The sequence below is a fragment of the Saimiri boliviensis genome, chromosome 3, assembly GCF_048565385.1.
Source record: "Saimiri boliviensis isolate mSaiBol1 chromosome 3, mSaiBol1.pri, whole genome shotgun sequence".
Classification (NCBI taxonomy): Eukaryota; Metazoa; Chordata; class Mammalia; order Primates; family Cebidae; genus Saimiri; species Saimiri boliviensis.
In genome coordinates, this window is record NC_133451.1 from 77,410,512 (window position 1) to 77,426,336 (window position 15,825).

Consider the following 15,825-nt stretch of genomic DNA (forward strand, 5'->3'; position numbering starts at 1 on the left):
TCATTCCTTGGCTTGTGGCCACATCACTCATCTCTGCCTCCACTTCACATCACTTTCTCCTCTGTATGTGTCTGACTCTCTCTACCTTCCTCTTATAAGGATACATATGATTGCACTTAGGGCCCACTTGGATAATCCAGAATCATTTCCCTATCTCAAGGTTCTTCACTGTCATCATATCTTCAAAAATTATTTTTCTAAGTAGGGTAACAGTTTAAGTTCTAAGGATTAAAATCTGTTATCTTTGGGGGTCATTATTCAAACTACCACAAAAAATATATTTTATTTGACTCAATATATCCAAGATGTTATTTCAATATGTAATCAACATACCATACTAACTTTTCTAAATCTGGTGTGACTTTTGATGCTTACCAAAAAAATACCAATTAGAATTAGTCAAATTTCAAGACAGACAGCAACACAATAATAGTGGGGGATTTCAATAGTCTACTGAAAGCACTAGATAGATCATCAAGACAGAAAGTCAACAAGGAAACAATGAACTTAATACCCTAGAACAAATGAACTTAACAGATATTTACAGAAGCTTCTTCCCAACAACTGCAGAATGTACATTCTTTTCATCAGCATATGGAACATTCTCCGAGATAGACCATATGATAGCCACAAAACAAATCTCAATAAATTTAAGAAAATGGAAATTTTATCAAGTACCTTCTCATAAGACAGTGGAATAAAACTGTAAATCAATTTCAAAAGAAATTCTCAAAACTATACAAATATATAGAAATTAAATAATCTGCTCTGGAATAATTTTGGGGTTAGGGAAATCAAGATGGAAATTTAAAAATTTTTTGAAATAAATAATAATAGTGACACAACTTATCAAAACCTCTAGGATGCAGTAAAAGTGGTGCTGAGAGGAAAGTTCATAGCATTAAATGCCTACATCAAAAAGTCTGAAAAAACACCGATAGACAACCTAACGTCAGACTTCAAGGAACTGGGAAAAAAAAAGAACAATCCATACCCAACAGAAGAAAAGAAATAACAATAATCACAGCAGAATTCTATGGAATTGAAACAAAAAAGTACAAAAGGTAAATGATTCAAAAAGCTGGTTTTTTTGAAAAGGTAAACCAAACTGATAGATCCTTAGTGAGATAAACCAAAAAAGAAGAGAGAAGCTCCAAATAAGCTCAATTAGAAATGAAACTGGAGGAAGAGGATGGAAAGATGGACAGTACCCCTCTGCAGCTCCCAGTGAGACCAATGCAGAAGGTAGGTGCTTTCTGCATTTCCAACTGAAGTACCCGGTTCATCTCACTGGGACTGGTTAGACAGTAGGTGCAGCCCACAGAAGGCAAGCAGAAGCAGGGTAGGGTGTCACCTCACCCAGGAAGCACAAGGGGTTGGGAAACTCCCTCCCCTAGCCAAGGGAAGCTGTGGGGGACAGTGCTACCCAGTCCAGATGCTATGCTTTTCCGACGATCTTCACAAACCACAGACTGCGAGATTCCTTCCAGTGCCTATACCACCTGGGTTTCAAGCACAAAACTGGGTGGCCATTTGGGCAGACACCAAGGTAGCTACAGGAATCTTTTTTATACCCCAGTGGCACCTGGAATGCAAGTGAGACAGAACTGTTCACTGCCCTGGAAGCCAGGGAGCTGAGTGGTCTTGCTCAGCAGATCCCAACCCCACAGAGCCTGACAAGATACACTGCCTTGAAATTCTTGCTGCCAGCACGGCAGTCTGAAGTCAACCTGGGATACTTCAGCTTGATGGAGAGAGGGGCGTCTGTCATTACTGAGGCTTGAATATGCAGTTTTTCCCTAATAGTGTAAACAAAGCCACTAGGAAGTTCGAACTGGGTGAAAAACCCATGGCAGCATGGCAAAGCCACTGCAGCCAAACTGTCTCTTTAAATTCATCCTCTCTGGGCAGGGACTCTCTGAAAGAAGGGCAGCAGCCCTAGTCAGGGGCCTATAGATAAAACTCACATCTCCCTGGGATGGAGTACCAGGGGTGGCTGTAGATACAACTTCAGCAGACTTATATGTTCCTGCCTGCTGGGTCTGAAGAGAGCAGCAGATCTCCCAGCATAGTGCTTGAGTTCTGCCAAGGGACAGACTGCCTCCTCAAGTGTGTCTCTAATCCCCATGCCTCCTGATTGTGAGACATCTTTGAGCAGAGGTCAACAGACACCTCATAAAGGAAAGCTCTGGCTGGCATCTCGTGGATGACCCTCTGGGATGAAGCTTCCAAAGGAAAGAACAGGCAGCAATCTTTGCCATTTTGCAGCCTCTGCTGGTGATACCCAGGCAAACAGGGTCTGGAATGGACCTCCATCAAACTCCAGTAGACCTATAGAAAAGGGGCCTGACTGTTAGAAGGAAAACCAACAAACAGAAAAGAATAACATCAACATCCACAAAAAGGACACCCATGTAAAAACCCCATCCAAAGGTCACCAACATCAAAGATCAAAGGTAGATAAATCCAGGAAGATGAGGAAAACCAGTGCCAAGTGGCTGAAAATTCCAAAAACCAGAATGCCTCTTCTATTCCAAAATATCAGAACCCCTTGCCAGCAAAGGAACAAAACTGGACGGAGAATGAATTTGATAAATTGACAGAAGTAGGCTTCAGAAGGTGGGTAATAATGAACTCCTCTGAGCTAAGGAGTATGTTCTAATCCAATGCAAAAAAAGCTTAGAACCTTGGAAAAAGGTTAAAACAATGTTACCTAAAATAACCAGTATAGAGAAGAAAGTAAATGACCTGATGGAACTGAAAAACACAGCATAAGAACTTCAAGAAGCATATACAAATATCAAACAGCTGAATTGATCAAGCAAAAGAAGAGATAGCAGAGATTGAAGATAAACTTAATGAAATAAAGCAGAAGACAAGATTAGAGAAAAAAAAAAAGAATGAAAAAGAGCAAACAAATCCTCCAAGAAATATAGGACTACATGAAAAGACCAAACCTACGTTTGCTTGGTGTACTTGAAAGTGAAAGGGAAAGTAGAAACAAGTTGGAAAAAACTCTACAGGATATTATCTAGAATAATTTCCCCAGCCTAGCAAAACAGGCCAACATTCAAACTCTGGAAATACTAGAATACCACAACAATACTCCTTGAGAAGAGCAACCTTAAGATACATAATCAACAGATTCACCAAGGTTGAATTGAAGGAAAATTTGTTAAGGGCAGCCAGAGAGAAAGGTAGGTTAACTCACAAAGGGAAGCCCATCAGACTAACAGCAGATCTCTCTGCAGAAACCCTACAAGCCAGAATATAGTGGGGGACAATATTCAACATTTTTAAAGAAAAGAATTTTCAACCCATAATTTCATATCCAGCCAACTAAGCTGCATGAGCAAAGGAGAAATAAAATGCTTTATAGACAAGCAAATACTGAGAGATTTTGTCACTACCAGGCCTGTTTTACAAGAGCTTCTAGAAAAGCATTAAATATGGAAAGGAAAAACCAGTATGAGACACTGCAAAAACATAACAAAATGTAAAGACCATCAACACTATGAAGAAACTGCATCAACTAATGGTCAAAATAATCAGCTGGCATCAAATAACAGGATCAAATTCACATATATCAATATTAACCCTAAATGTAAATGGGTTAAATGCCCCAATTAAAAAACACAGGCTCACAAATTGGATAAAGAGTCAAGACATTTATTGATGTGCTGTATTCAGGAGACCAATCTCACATACAAAGACAGACATAGGCTCAAAATAAAGGGATGGAGGAATATTTACCCAGCAAAGGGAAAACAAATAAAAAGCAGCAGTTGCAATCCTAGTCTCTTACAAAACAGATTTTAAACCGACAAAGATCAAAAAAGACAAAGAAGGGCATTACATAATGGTAAAGGGATCAATGCAACAAAAAGAGCTAAGTATCCTAAATATATATGCATCAATACAGGAGCACCTAGATTCATCTAGTGAGTTTTTAGATACCTAAAAAGAGACTTAGACTCCCACACAATAATAGTGGGGGACTTTAACAACACACTGTCAATATTAGACAGATCAATGAGACAGAAAACTTACAAGGATATTCAGGACTTGAACTCAGCTCTGGATCAAGCAGACCTAATAGACATCCATAGAACGCTCCACCCCAAATCAACAGAATAAACATTCTTCTCAGCACTACATCACATTAATTCTAAAATTGACCATGGAGATAAAACACTCCACAGCAAATACAAAAGAATGGAAATCATATCAAACAGTCTCTCAGACAACAGTGTAATCTAATTAGAACTCAGGATTAAGAAACTCACTCAAGGAGTGGGGAGACCAAGACTACCAAAAGGAAGCTTCTCCAGAGTGCAGCTCCCACCAAGTGAGACAGAACCATAGTGATAACCAAAATCTCTGTGCGAGTTACTGGGTTGGTCCCAAAAAGACTGGTTGAACAGCAGGATTAACCCCCCAAAAAGGCGGTGAAAGCAGCCCAAAGGGGGCGCCAAAGCAAGGTGGGCCACTGCCCCAGCTGGAAAGTAACACTAGTATCTGGCATGGAGGATCAGGGGGGCATCACCCACTTGGTACACCAAATCAGATACAGCAATTCACTCCGAGACCTCGGCAGCACACAGACCAGGAAAATGCCACCTGGCTGAGAACTGCCCGGGATTGCAGACCTGGATGACAGCCCAGGCTGGCAGCCCCAACCAGATCAGTTCCTTGTCAGTGCAGACCAAGGTGGCGACTTTGGCTAACACCGAGAAAGCTTGCAGAAAGGAACTGCTCACCCCACAGAAGGGAGAGTTGAAAGCAGGGAGGGGGTACAGCCAGATAGGCTCCCCTCAAGCAAGATCCAGCAACCAGATTCCCTCTCTGGGGAGAGTTTCACAGTTAACACAGACGGAGCTCCATCTGGGAGCAGCAGGCTCAGCAGAGGGAAAGAAGCCTGTCATTGGGAAGGTGGGGCTAATCCAAACCACATAGGTGGAAACCATGCAAAGAATAAACAGCAGCTTGGCTGAGATTGAGGTAGCCCAGCAGCACCTCCACAGGCAGACAATATACAAACTGTCTGAAGTGGCACACTGACATCTGCGTTTAAAAAAAAAAGCCTCATACAGGAGAAATAACCCCACCTTTAATAGAAAGGACATCAGCTCAGAGAAGATGGGAAGAAACCAGCGCAAAAGGGACAAAAACATCAAAGTCCAGAATGCCTCTCCTCCCCAAAGAGATCACAATGACTCACCAGCAAGACAACAAAACAGGTGAGAAAATGATTTTAACCAGCTGACAGAAGCAGGCTTCAGAAGATGGGTAATAACAAACTTCTCTGAGCCAAAAAAAAAAAAAAATGTTTTAACCAGGTGCAAAGAAACTAAGAACCTTGAAAAAAGATTAGACAAAATGCTAACTAGAATAACCAGCCTAGAGAATAACATAAACGACTTGATGGAGCTGAAAAACACAGCATGAAAACTTCGTAAAGCATACACAAGTTTCAATAGCTGAATCGATGAAGCAGAAGAAAGGATAACAGAGATTGAAGATCAACTCAACAAAATAAAAAGAGAAGGCAATAAAAGAGAAAAATGAGTAAAAAGAAATGAACAAAACCTCCAGAAAATATGGAATTGTGTGAAAAGACCTAATCTATGCTTGATTGGTGTATCTCAATAGGATGGGGAAAATGAATCCAAGCTGGAAAACACTCTTCAGGCTACTATCCAGGAGAACTTTCCCAATCTGGCAAAGCAGGTCAACATTCAAATACAAAAAATACAAAGAATACCACAGAGATACTCATCAAGAAGAGCAACCCCAAGGCACATAATCATCAAATTCACCAGGGTTGAAACAAAGCAAAAAATACTAAGGGCAGCCAGAGAGAAAGGTCGGGTTACCCACAAAGGAAAGAACATCAGACTCACAGCGGATCTCTTGGTAGAAACTCTACATGCCAGAAGGCGGGGGTGGGGAGGTGGGCAATATTCAACATCCTTAAAGAAAAGAACTTTCAAGCCAGAATCTCATATCCAGCCAAACTAAGCTCATAAGTGAAGGAGAAAAAAAATCCTTTACAGATAAGCAATTACTGAGAGATTTCATTGTCAGCAGAGCTGCCCTAGAAGAGCTCCTGAAGGAAGCACTAAACACCGAAAAAAACATCCAGTACCAGTCACTGCAAAAGACCAATGATGCAATGAGGAAATTGCATCAACCAAAGGGCAAAACCAACTACCAGTAACATAATGACAGGATCAAATTCACACATAACAATATTATTAATAAATGTAAATGGCCTAAATGCCCCAATCAAAAGACACAGACTGGCAACTGGGTAAAAAGTCAAGACCCATCGGTGTGCTGTATTCAGAAGACCAATATTACATACAAAGACACACATAGATTCAAAATAAAGGGATGGAGGAAGATCTACGAAGAAAACAGAGAGCAAAAAAAAGCAGGAGTTGCAATTCCAGTCTCTGATAAAACGGACTTTAAACCAACAAAGATCAAAAGAGAAAAAGAAGGGCATTACATAATGGTAAAAGGTTCAATATAACAAGAAGAGCTAACTATCTTAAATTTATATGCACCTAATACAGGAGCACCCAGATACATAAAGTAAGTTCTTAATGACCTACAAAGAGACTTAGACTCCTGCACAATAATAGTGGGAGACTTAAACACTCCACTGTCAACATTAGACAGATCAAAGAGACAGAAAAACAACAAGGATATCCAAGATTTCTATGCAGAACTGGAACAAGTAGACTTAATAGATATCTACAGAACTCTTCACCCCAAAGCCACAGAATATACATCCTTCTCAGCAGCACATCACACTTATTCTAAAATAGACCACATAATTGGAAGTAAATCAGTCCTTAGCAAATGCAAAAGAATGGAAATCATAACAAACAGTCTCTCAGACCACAGCGTAGACAAATGCAATCTCAGGATGAAAAAACTAACTAAAAACTGCACAACTTTATGAAAACTGAACAACTGCTCCTGAAAATCAACTGGATAAACAATGAAAGGAAGGCAGAAATAAAGATGTTTTTCAAAACCAATGAGAATGAAGACACACTATACCAGAATCTCTGGGACACATTCAAAGCAGTGTCTAGAGGGAAATTTATAGCAATAAATGCCCACATGAGAAATGAGGAGAGATCTAAAATTGACACCCTATCATCAAAGTTGAAAGAGCTAGAGGAGCAAGATAAAAAAAAACTCAAGAGCTAGCAGAAGACAAGAAAGAACTAAGATCAGTGCAGAACTGAAGGAGACAGAGACACAGAAATCCATCAAAAAATCAATAAATCCAGGAGCTGGTTTTGTGAAAATATCAACAAAACAGACCACTAGCCAGATGAATAAAAGAGAAAAGAGAGAAGAATCAAATAGATTCAATAAAAAATGATGAAGAGATATCACTGCTGATCCCACAGAAATACAAACTACCATCAGAGATTACTACAAACAACTCTATGCACATAAACCAGTAAACTTGGAAGAAATAAATAAATTCCTAGACACAGGCACCCTCCCAAGACTAAAAGAGGAAGAAATTGAAAGCCTGAAAAGATAAATAATAAGGGCTGAAGTTGAGGCAGCAATTAGTAGCCTACCAACTAAAAAAAGCCCAAGTCAAGATGGGTTCACAGCTGAATTCTACCAGAAGTACAAAGAAGAGCTGGTACCACTCCCTCTAAAACTATTCCAAACAGTACAAAAAGAGAATATCCTCCCCACCTCATTTTATGAGATCAACATAATTCTGATACCAAAACCTGGCAGAGACTCAACAAAAAAAGAAAACTTCTGGACAATATCCATGATGAACATAGATGCAAAAATCTTCAATAAAATACTGACAAACTGATTGCAACAGCACATCAAAAAGCTTATCCATCACTATCAAGTAGGCTTTATCTGGGGATACAAGGCCGGTTCAACATACACAAGTACATAAACATAATCCACATGAACAGAACCAAAGACAAAAAACACACAATTATCTCAATAGATGCAGAGAAGGCCTTTGACAAAATTCAATAGCCTTTTATGCTAAAAATCTCAATAACCTAGGTATTGATGGAACATATCACAAAATAATAAAAGCTGTTTATGACAAACCAATAGCCAATATCACACTGAATGGGCAAAAACTGGAAGCATTCCCTTTGAAATCCAGCACTAGACAAGGATGCCCTCTCTCATCACTCTTATTCAATATAGTATTGGAAGTTTTAGCCACAGCAGTCGAGTAAGAAAAAGAAAGTTTAATCAGTTAGGAAAGAAGGAAGTAAAATTCTTTCTATTTGCAAACGGTATGATTGTATATTTAGAAGACCCCGTCCTTTCAGCCCAAACTCTCTTTAAGCTGATAAGCAACTTCAGCAAAGTCTCAGGATACAAAATCCATGTGCAGAAATCACAAGCATTCCTATACACCAATGACAGACAAACAGCCAAATCAAGAGCGAACTCCCATTCACAATTGCTACAAGAATAATAAAATACCTAAGAATACATCTAATAAAGGATGTAAAGGACATCTTCAAGGAGAACTACAAACTACTGCTCAAGGAAATAAGAAAAGACACAAACAGATGGAAAAACATTCTATGCTCATGGTTAGGAAGAATCAATATTGTGAAAATGGCCATACTGCCCAAAGTAATTGATAAATTTAACACTATCCCCATCAAACTACCAATGACCTTCTTCACAGAACTGGAAAAATCACTTTAAACTTCATATGGAACCAAAAGAGAGCCCACATAGCCAAGACAATCTAGGCAAAAAAGCTGGCAGCATCACTTCAAGCTATACAACAAGGCAACAGTAATCAAAACAGCATGGTACTGGTATCAAAACAGAGACATAGACCAATGGAACAGAACCGAGGCCTCCAGAGCAATGCCACACATTTTTAACCATCTAAACTTTGACAAACCCGACAAAAACAAGTAATGGGGAAAGGATCCCCTGTTTGATAAATGGTGTTGGGAAAATTGACTAGCAATGTGCAGAAAGCAGAAATGGACCCCTTCCTGATACCTTACACTAAAATTAACTCCAGATGGATTAAGGACTTTAAACATAAGACCTAACACCATAAAAACCCTAGGAGAAAACCTAGGCAAAACCATTGTCGTAGGAATAGGCAAGGACTTCATGACTAAAACACCAAAAACAACGGCAACAAAAGCCAACAAATGGGATCCAGTTAAACTTCAGAGCTTCTATACAGTAAAAGAAACAATCATTAGAGCACACTGGTACCCCACAGAGTGGGAAAAAAATTTTTGCAATCTACCCATCTGACAAAGGGCTCATATCCAGAATCTACAAAGAACTAAAACAGATTTACAATAAAAAAACAAACAAACCCATCCAAAAGAGGATGAAGGATATGAACAGATACCTTTCAAAAGAAGACATATATGAAGCCAACAAACATATGAAAAAGTATTCATCATCACTAGTTATTAAAGAAACGCAAAATCACATTGAGATACCATCTCACGCCAGTTAGAATGGCTATCATTAAAAAATCTGGAGACAGATGCTGGAGAGGATGTGGAGAAATAGGAACACTTTTATGCTGTTGGTGGGAGTGTAAATTAGTTCAACCATTGTGGAAGACAGTGTGGTGATTCCTCAAGGATCTAGAAATAGAAATTCCATTTGACCCAACAACCCCATTACTGGGTATATACCCAAAGGACTGTAAATCATTCTATTATAAAGACACATGCACATGCATCTTCATTGTGGCACTGTTTACAATAGCAAAGACCTGTAACCAAAGCAAATGCCATCAATGATAGACTGGAGAAAGAAAATGTGGCACATATGCACCATGGAGTACTATGCAGCCACAAAAAATGATGAGTTTGGATCCTTTGTAGGGACACAGATGAACCTGGAAACCATCATTCTCAGCAAACTGACAAAAGAACAGAAAATCAAACACTACATGTTCTGATTCATAAAAGGGTGTTGAACAAGGAGAACACATGGACACAGAGAGGGGAGCATCACACACTGGAGTCTGTTGTGGGGGGCTAGGGGAGGGATAGTGGCAGGGAGGATGGGAAGGGATATTGTGGGGGAAAATGTCAGGTATTGGTAATGGGGGGATGGTGGCAGCAAACCACCTTGCCATGAAAATACCTATGCAACAATCTTGCATGATCCACACATGTACCCCAGAATCTAAAGTATAATAAATTTAAAAAAAAGAAACTCACTCAAAACTGCACAACTATGTGGAGCTGAATAAACTGCTCCTGAATGACTACTGGGTAAATAAAAAAATTAAGGCAGAAATAAACAAGTTTTTTGAAACCAATTAGAACAAAAACACGGCATACCAGAATCTGCAACACAGCTAAAGCAGTATTGAGATGGAAATTTATAGCACTAAATGCCCACAGGAGAAAGCAGCAAAGATCTAAAATCAATACCCTGACATCACGATAAAAATAAAAAGAAAGAAAGAAAGAAAAAAACTAGAGAAGCAAGGGCAAACAAATTCAAAACCTAGCAGAAGACAAGAAATAACTAAGATCAGAGTAGAACTGAAGGAGATAGAGACACACAAAAAACACTTCAAAAAGTTAGCGAATCCAGGAACTGGTTTTTTGAAAAGATTAATGAAGTAGATAGACCATAGCCAGACTCATAAAGACGAAAAGAGAGAAGAATCAAATGGACACAATAAAGAATGATAAAGGGATCACACTGATCCCACAGAAATACAAACTACCCTTGGGGAATAGTATAAACACCTCTACACAAACACATTAGAAAATCTAGAAGAAATGGATAAATTCCTGGACACACACACAGTCCTAAGACTAAACCAGGAAGAAGGTGAATCTTTGAATAGACCAATAACAAAATTAAGGCAGTGATTTACAATCTATCAACCAAACAATGCCCAGGACCAGACAGATTCACAGCCAAATTCTACCAGAGATACAAAGAGGAGCTAGTACCATTTCTTCTGAAACTATTCCAAACAAGAGAAACAGGACTCCTCCCTAACTCATTTTATGAGACCAGAATCATTTTGATATCAAAACCTGGCAGAGGTACAACAAAAAAAGATTTCAGGCCAATATCTCTGATGAACACTGATGTGAAAATCCTTAATAAAATAGTGGGAAACTGAATCTAGCACCACGTTAAAAAGCTTATCCACCATGATCAAGTAGGCTTCATCCCTAGGATGCAAGGCTTTTTCAACATACACAAATCAATCAACGTAATCCATCACATAAACAGAACCAATGACAAAGATTATGTCAATAGATGCGGAAAAGGCCTTCAATATAATTCAACTCCCCTTCATGCTGAAAACACTCAATAAACTAGGTATTGATGAAACATATCTGAAAATAATAAGAGCCTTTTATGACAAACCCACAGCCAATATCATATCACACTGAATGAGCAAAAGCTGGTAGCATTCCTCTTGAAAACAGCCACAAGACAAGGATGCCCTCTCTCACCAGTCCTGTTCAACACAGTATTGGAAGTTCTGGCCAGGGCAATCAGACAAGAGAAAAAAATAAAGAGTATTCAAAAAGGAAGACAGAACTGGAACAAGACAAGGAGGCCCACTTTCACCACTTTTATTCAACATAGTATTGGAAATGCTAGCCAGAGCAATCAGACAAGATAAAGAAATAAAGGACATCCGAATTGGAAAAGAGGAAGTCAGATTGCGTGTTGTTCACTGACGATATGATCGTATACCTAGAAAACCTTAAAGACTCTTCCAAACAGCCCCGAGATCTGATAAATGAATTCAGTAACAATGAAACAAAATAAAGAACCCAGAAATAAAGTCAAATACTTCTAGATAACTGATATTTGACAAAGCATATAAAAACATAAATTGGGTATTGGCCACCCTATGCAATAATTGGTGCTGGGAAAACTGGCAAGCTACATGTAGAAGAATGAAACTGGAGCCTAATCTCTCACCATATATGAAAATTGCCTCAAAATTAATGAAAGACTTAAATCTAAGACCTGAAACCATAAAAATTCTAGACAATAACATTGGAAAACTTGTCTGGACATTGGCTTAGGCAAAGAATTTATGACTAAGGCCCCAAATTCAAATGCAACAAAAACAAAAATAAATAAATGGGACCTAATTAAACTAAAAAGCTTCTGCACAGCAAAAGAAATAAGCAGTAGAGTAATCAGACAACTCACAGAATAAGAGAAAATATTTGCAAACTATGCATCCAACAAAAGACTACTCAGAATCCATAAGGAACTCAAATAAATTAGCAAGAAAAAGTCAAATAATCCCACAAAAAGTGGGCAAAGGACATGAATAGACAATTATTTTAAAAGATATACAAATGGCAAACAAACATGAAAAAATGCTCAACATCACTATCAGGAAAATACAGATTAAAACCACAGTGAGATACCACCTTACGCCTGCAAGAATGGCCATACTAAAGTCAAAAAATAATAGATGTTGGTGTGGATGTGGTTAAAAGGGAACAATTTTATGCTTTTGGTGGAAATGTAAAGTAGTACATCCACGATGAAAAACAGCATGGAGATGCTTTAAAGAACTAAAATCAGAAGTGCCATTCAATCTAGCAATCCCACTACTGGGTATCTACCCAAAGATCAGCCAACAAGTGGATAAAGAAGAAGTGGTATATACATACCATGGAATACTACTCAGTCATAAAAAGGAATGAAATAATGTCCTTTGCAGAAAGTTGGATGGACCTGGAGGCTGTTATTCTAAGTGAAGTAACTCAGGAATGCACGATCAAATATTCTTATGTTTTCAATTAAAAGTGAGAGCTAAGCTATGAGGATGCATAGGCATGAGACTGATATAATAGACTCCAGGGTCTCAGGAGGATAGGTGGGATGATGTGAGGAATAAGAAACTACATATTGGGTACAGTGTATACTGCTCAGGTGATGGGTGCACCAAAGTCTCAGAAATCACCACTAAAGAACTTATCCATGTAGCCGAAACCACCTGTACCCCCAAAATTACGGCAATATAAATTTAAATTTTTTTTAAATATTAAAAAATGGTAAGGCTGAAGGCCTTATTCAATTTGTCCAAGGGCACAACTGGTAAATAGAAAAGCAGGATGGATCAGTTCTATGTACTTCAATAAGCCATGTGTTTGTCTCAGTGTAACACTTTTCGACTTCGACTTCCCATTCCCTATTCCACAAATCTTAAGCCGCAATAGACAACTTATTATTCCCTACATCTGATGATTATGTATGTTAATGTCCCCCTGCTCTTGTTATTTTTTCTTCTTAGAATGCCTCTTACTCCATCTTCATGGGATGAAATTCTACTCACACTCAAAGCTCTCCTCAATCCATGAAGCCTCTCCTGATTTCTTCCAAATAAAGTCAACCATTCTTTTAAAGAAAGAAAGAAAAAGAAAGAAAGAAAAAAGAAAAAGAAAGAAAGAGAAAGAAAGAAAGAGAGGGGGAAATGAAAGGAGGGAGGGAGAGAGGAAGGGAGGAAGGAAGAAAGAAGGAAGGAAGGAAGGGAGGGAAGGAGGGAGGGAGGGAGGGAGGAAGGAAGGAAGTATGGATGAATTGGTCAGGCGCAGTGGCTCAGTGTCAACCCTACTTTGGGAGGCCAAGGCAGGCAGATTGCATGAATCTTGGAGTTTGAGACCAGCCTGGGCAACATGGCAAAACAGTCTCTACAAAAGCAAACATGGAGGAACCCAGTGGGAGGTAATTGAGTCATGGGAGCAGGTCTTTCTTGTGCTGTTTTCGTGATAGTGAATAAGTCTCACAAGATATGATGGTTCCACTGCACACACTCTCTTGCTTGTTGCCATGTAAGAAATGACTTTGCTATTCATTAGCCTTCAGCCATGATTTATTTTGAGGCCTCCCCAGCCATGTGGAACTGTGAGTCTATTACTTCTTTCCTTTATAAATTACCCAGTCCCAGATATGTCTTTATTAGCTGCATGAGAACCGACTAATACACTGAAATCTGAAGCATAAGTAAGAATTAACTCAGTGAAGAGGAGAGAAGAACATATCGCAGGCAAAAGAAGCTTATGCACAAAGATCCTTCTGTGGGTGGAATTATGACAATATTATGGACAAAAAAAAAAAAACAGGATGACTGGAGTGCAGAGAACAGAGAGGGGGCTAGGTACAGATGAAACCAGAGAGGGAGGAGGAACTCAATTATGTAGACCATGTAAGAGAGTTCTGTCTTTTTTTTTTTTTTAAGTAAATAATAATCCACTGTGCTTTGGAAAGATCATTCTGCTGTGGTGTAAAGAACAGATTGGTAAGGAGACAATAGTAGATACAGGTAGTTCAATGAGGGGGCTGTTACAGTAGTCTTGACAAAACAAGACGGCATGGAGTAGATATGAGTCATCCTCGAGTCTTCTTTTACTTTCATATCCCACATCTAATCCATTAAAAAATCTTGCTGACTGAATCCAAATGACCATATTCACACCTATATATTAAACTGAAATCCAAGCCACCCTAAGTTCTCCTCTAGGCTATATCAACTGTCTTATCTATTGTCTCTGCTTCTAATATTTATCCTATAGTTTATTCTGCACACAAAAGCCAAAGGGATTCCTCTACAAAGTAAGTCAAACCACACTATTCACCAGCTCAGCATTCCTCAATGGCTTCCCATCTCACTCAGAATAAACGTCCAAATCTTTCAAGGTGCTCTGTCATCTGGCCCCTACCAAGTCTGAGCCTGTCTCTTCTCACTCTCTCCTTTGCCCCAGCTAAGCCCATCTCCTCTCACTCTCTTCTTTGCCCCAATGGTCAGCTTTAAGCAAACCAAGCATGATCTAAACTCAGGCCTTGGAACTTGCTGTACTCTCTGCCTAAAATACTTTCCTTAAACATCGCATAGCCTCAACTTGAAACTCATCATTATATCTCCGTTTAGCCCCTCCTTATGTGGCTTCCTCATCTAAAACTGCTACTCCCTATTTTACACCCAAGAAAGTGAGGGAACAAGCCGTAGAGATACCTGGGAGAAAGGCATTTTAGGCTCTGGGAAAGGCAAATACAAAATAGTAAGATAGGGATACAAGGAATAGGAAGAAAGCCAGACAGACTGGAGCGAAATGGGGCAGTAGGAGGGAGGCTATGCTGCAGGTAACAATGACCAGGTCACACAGTGCTTGCGTCCACATCGTGGAGAGTTCCATGCTCTTGCTTTGAGATGGGAAGTCATCGAAGGGTTTTCAGCAGAGTAATGGTGTGATCTGACTTACATTTTATTTAACAGGTTTATTCTGCATACTGTGCTGAAAATTGACTTAAACAGGGCAATGGCAGAAGCAGGGAGTTTAGTTTTGAAGTTACCATAATAAGCCAGGTAAGAAATAATGGTGGCTTAGGTGAGGCAAAGAGCAGCAAAGTGGGGAGAAATACTCAGATTCTGAATATATATTGAAGGTAGATGCGCCTGAATTGGGTGATAGCTAAAATGCATCATGTAAGAGAAAGAGATTTGGGGCCTGAACAGTTGGTAAATAGAGCAGTCTTTAATTGGGATGAGGAAGACTATGGATTTGGGAAGAGTTATCAGCAGCTCAGTTTTAGATGTAGACTTCCAATGACCATTTGACATCTGTCTTAGTCTATTCAGGCTTCTTTAACAAAGTGCCATTTACTGGGTGGCTTATAAAAAATAGAAATTTATTTCTTACAGTTTTAGAAGTTGAATGTCTGAGATCCAGGTTCCAGAATGACTGGGTTCTGGTAAGGGCACTCTTCCAAGTTGCAGACTGTCTTCTTCTCATTGTATCC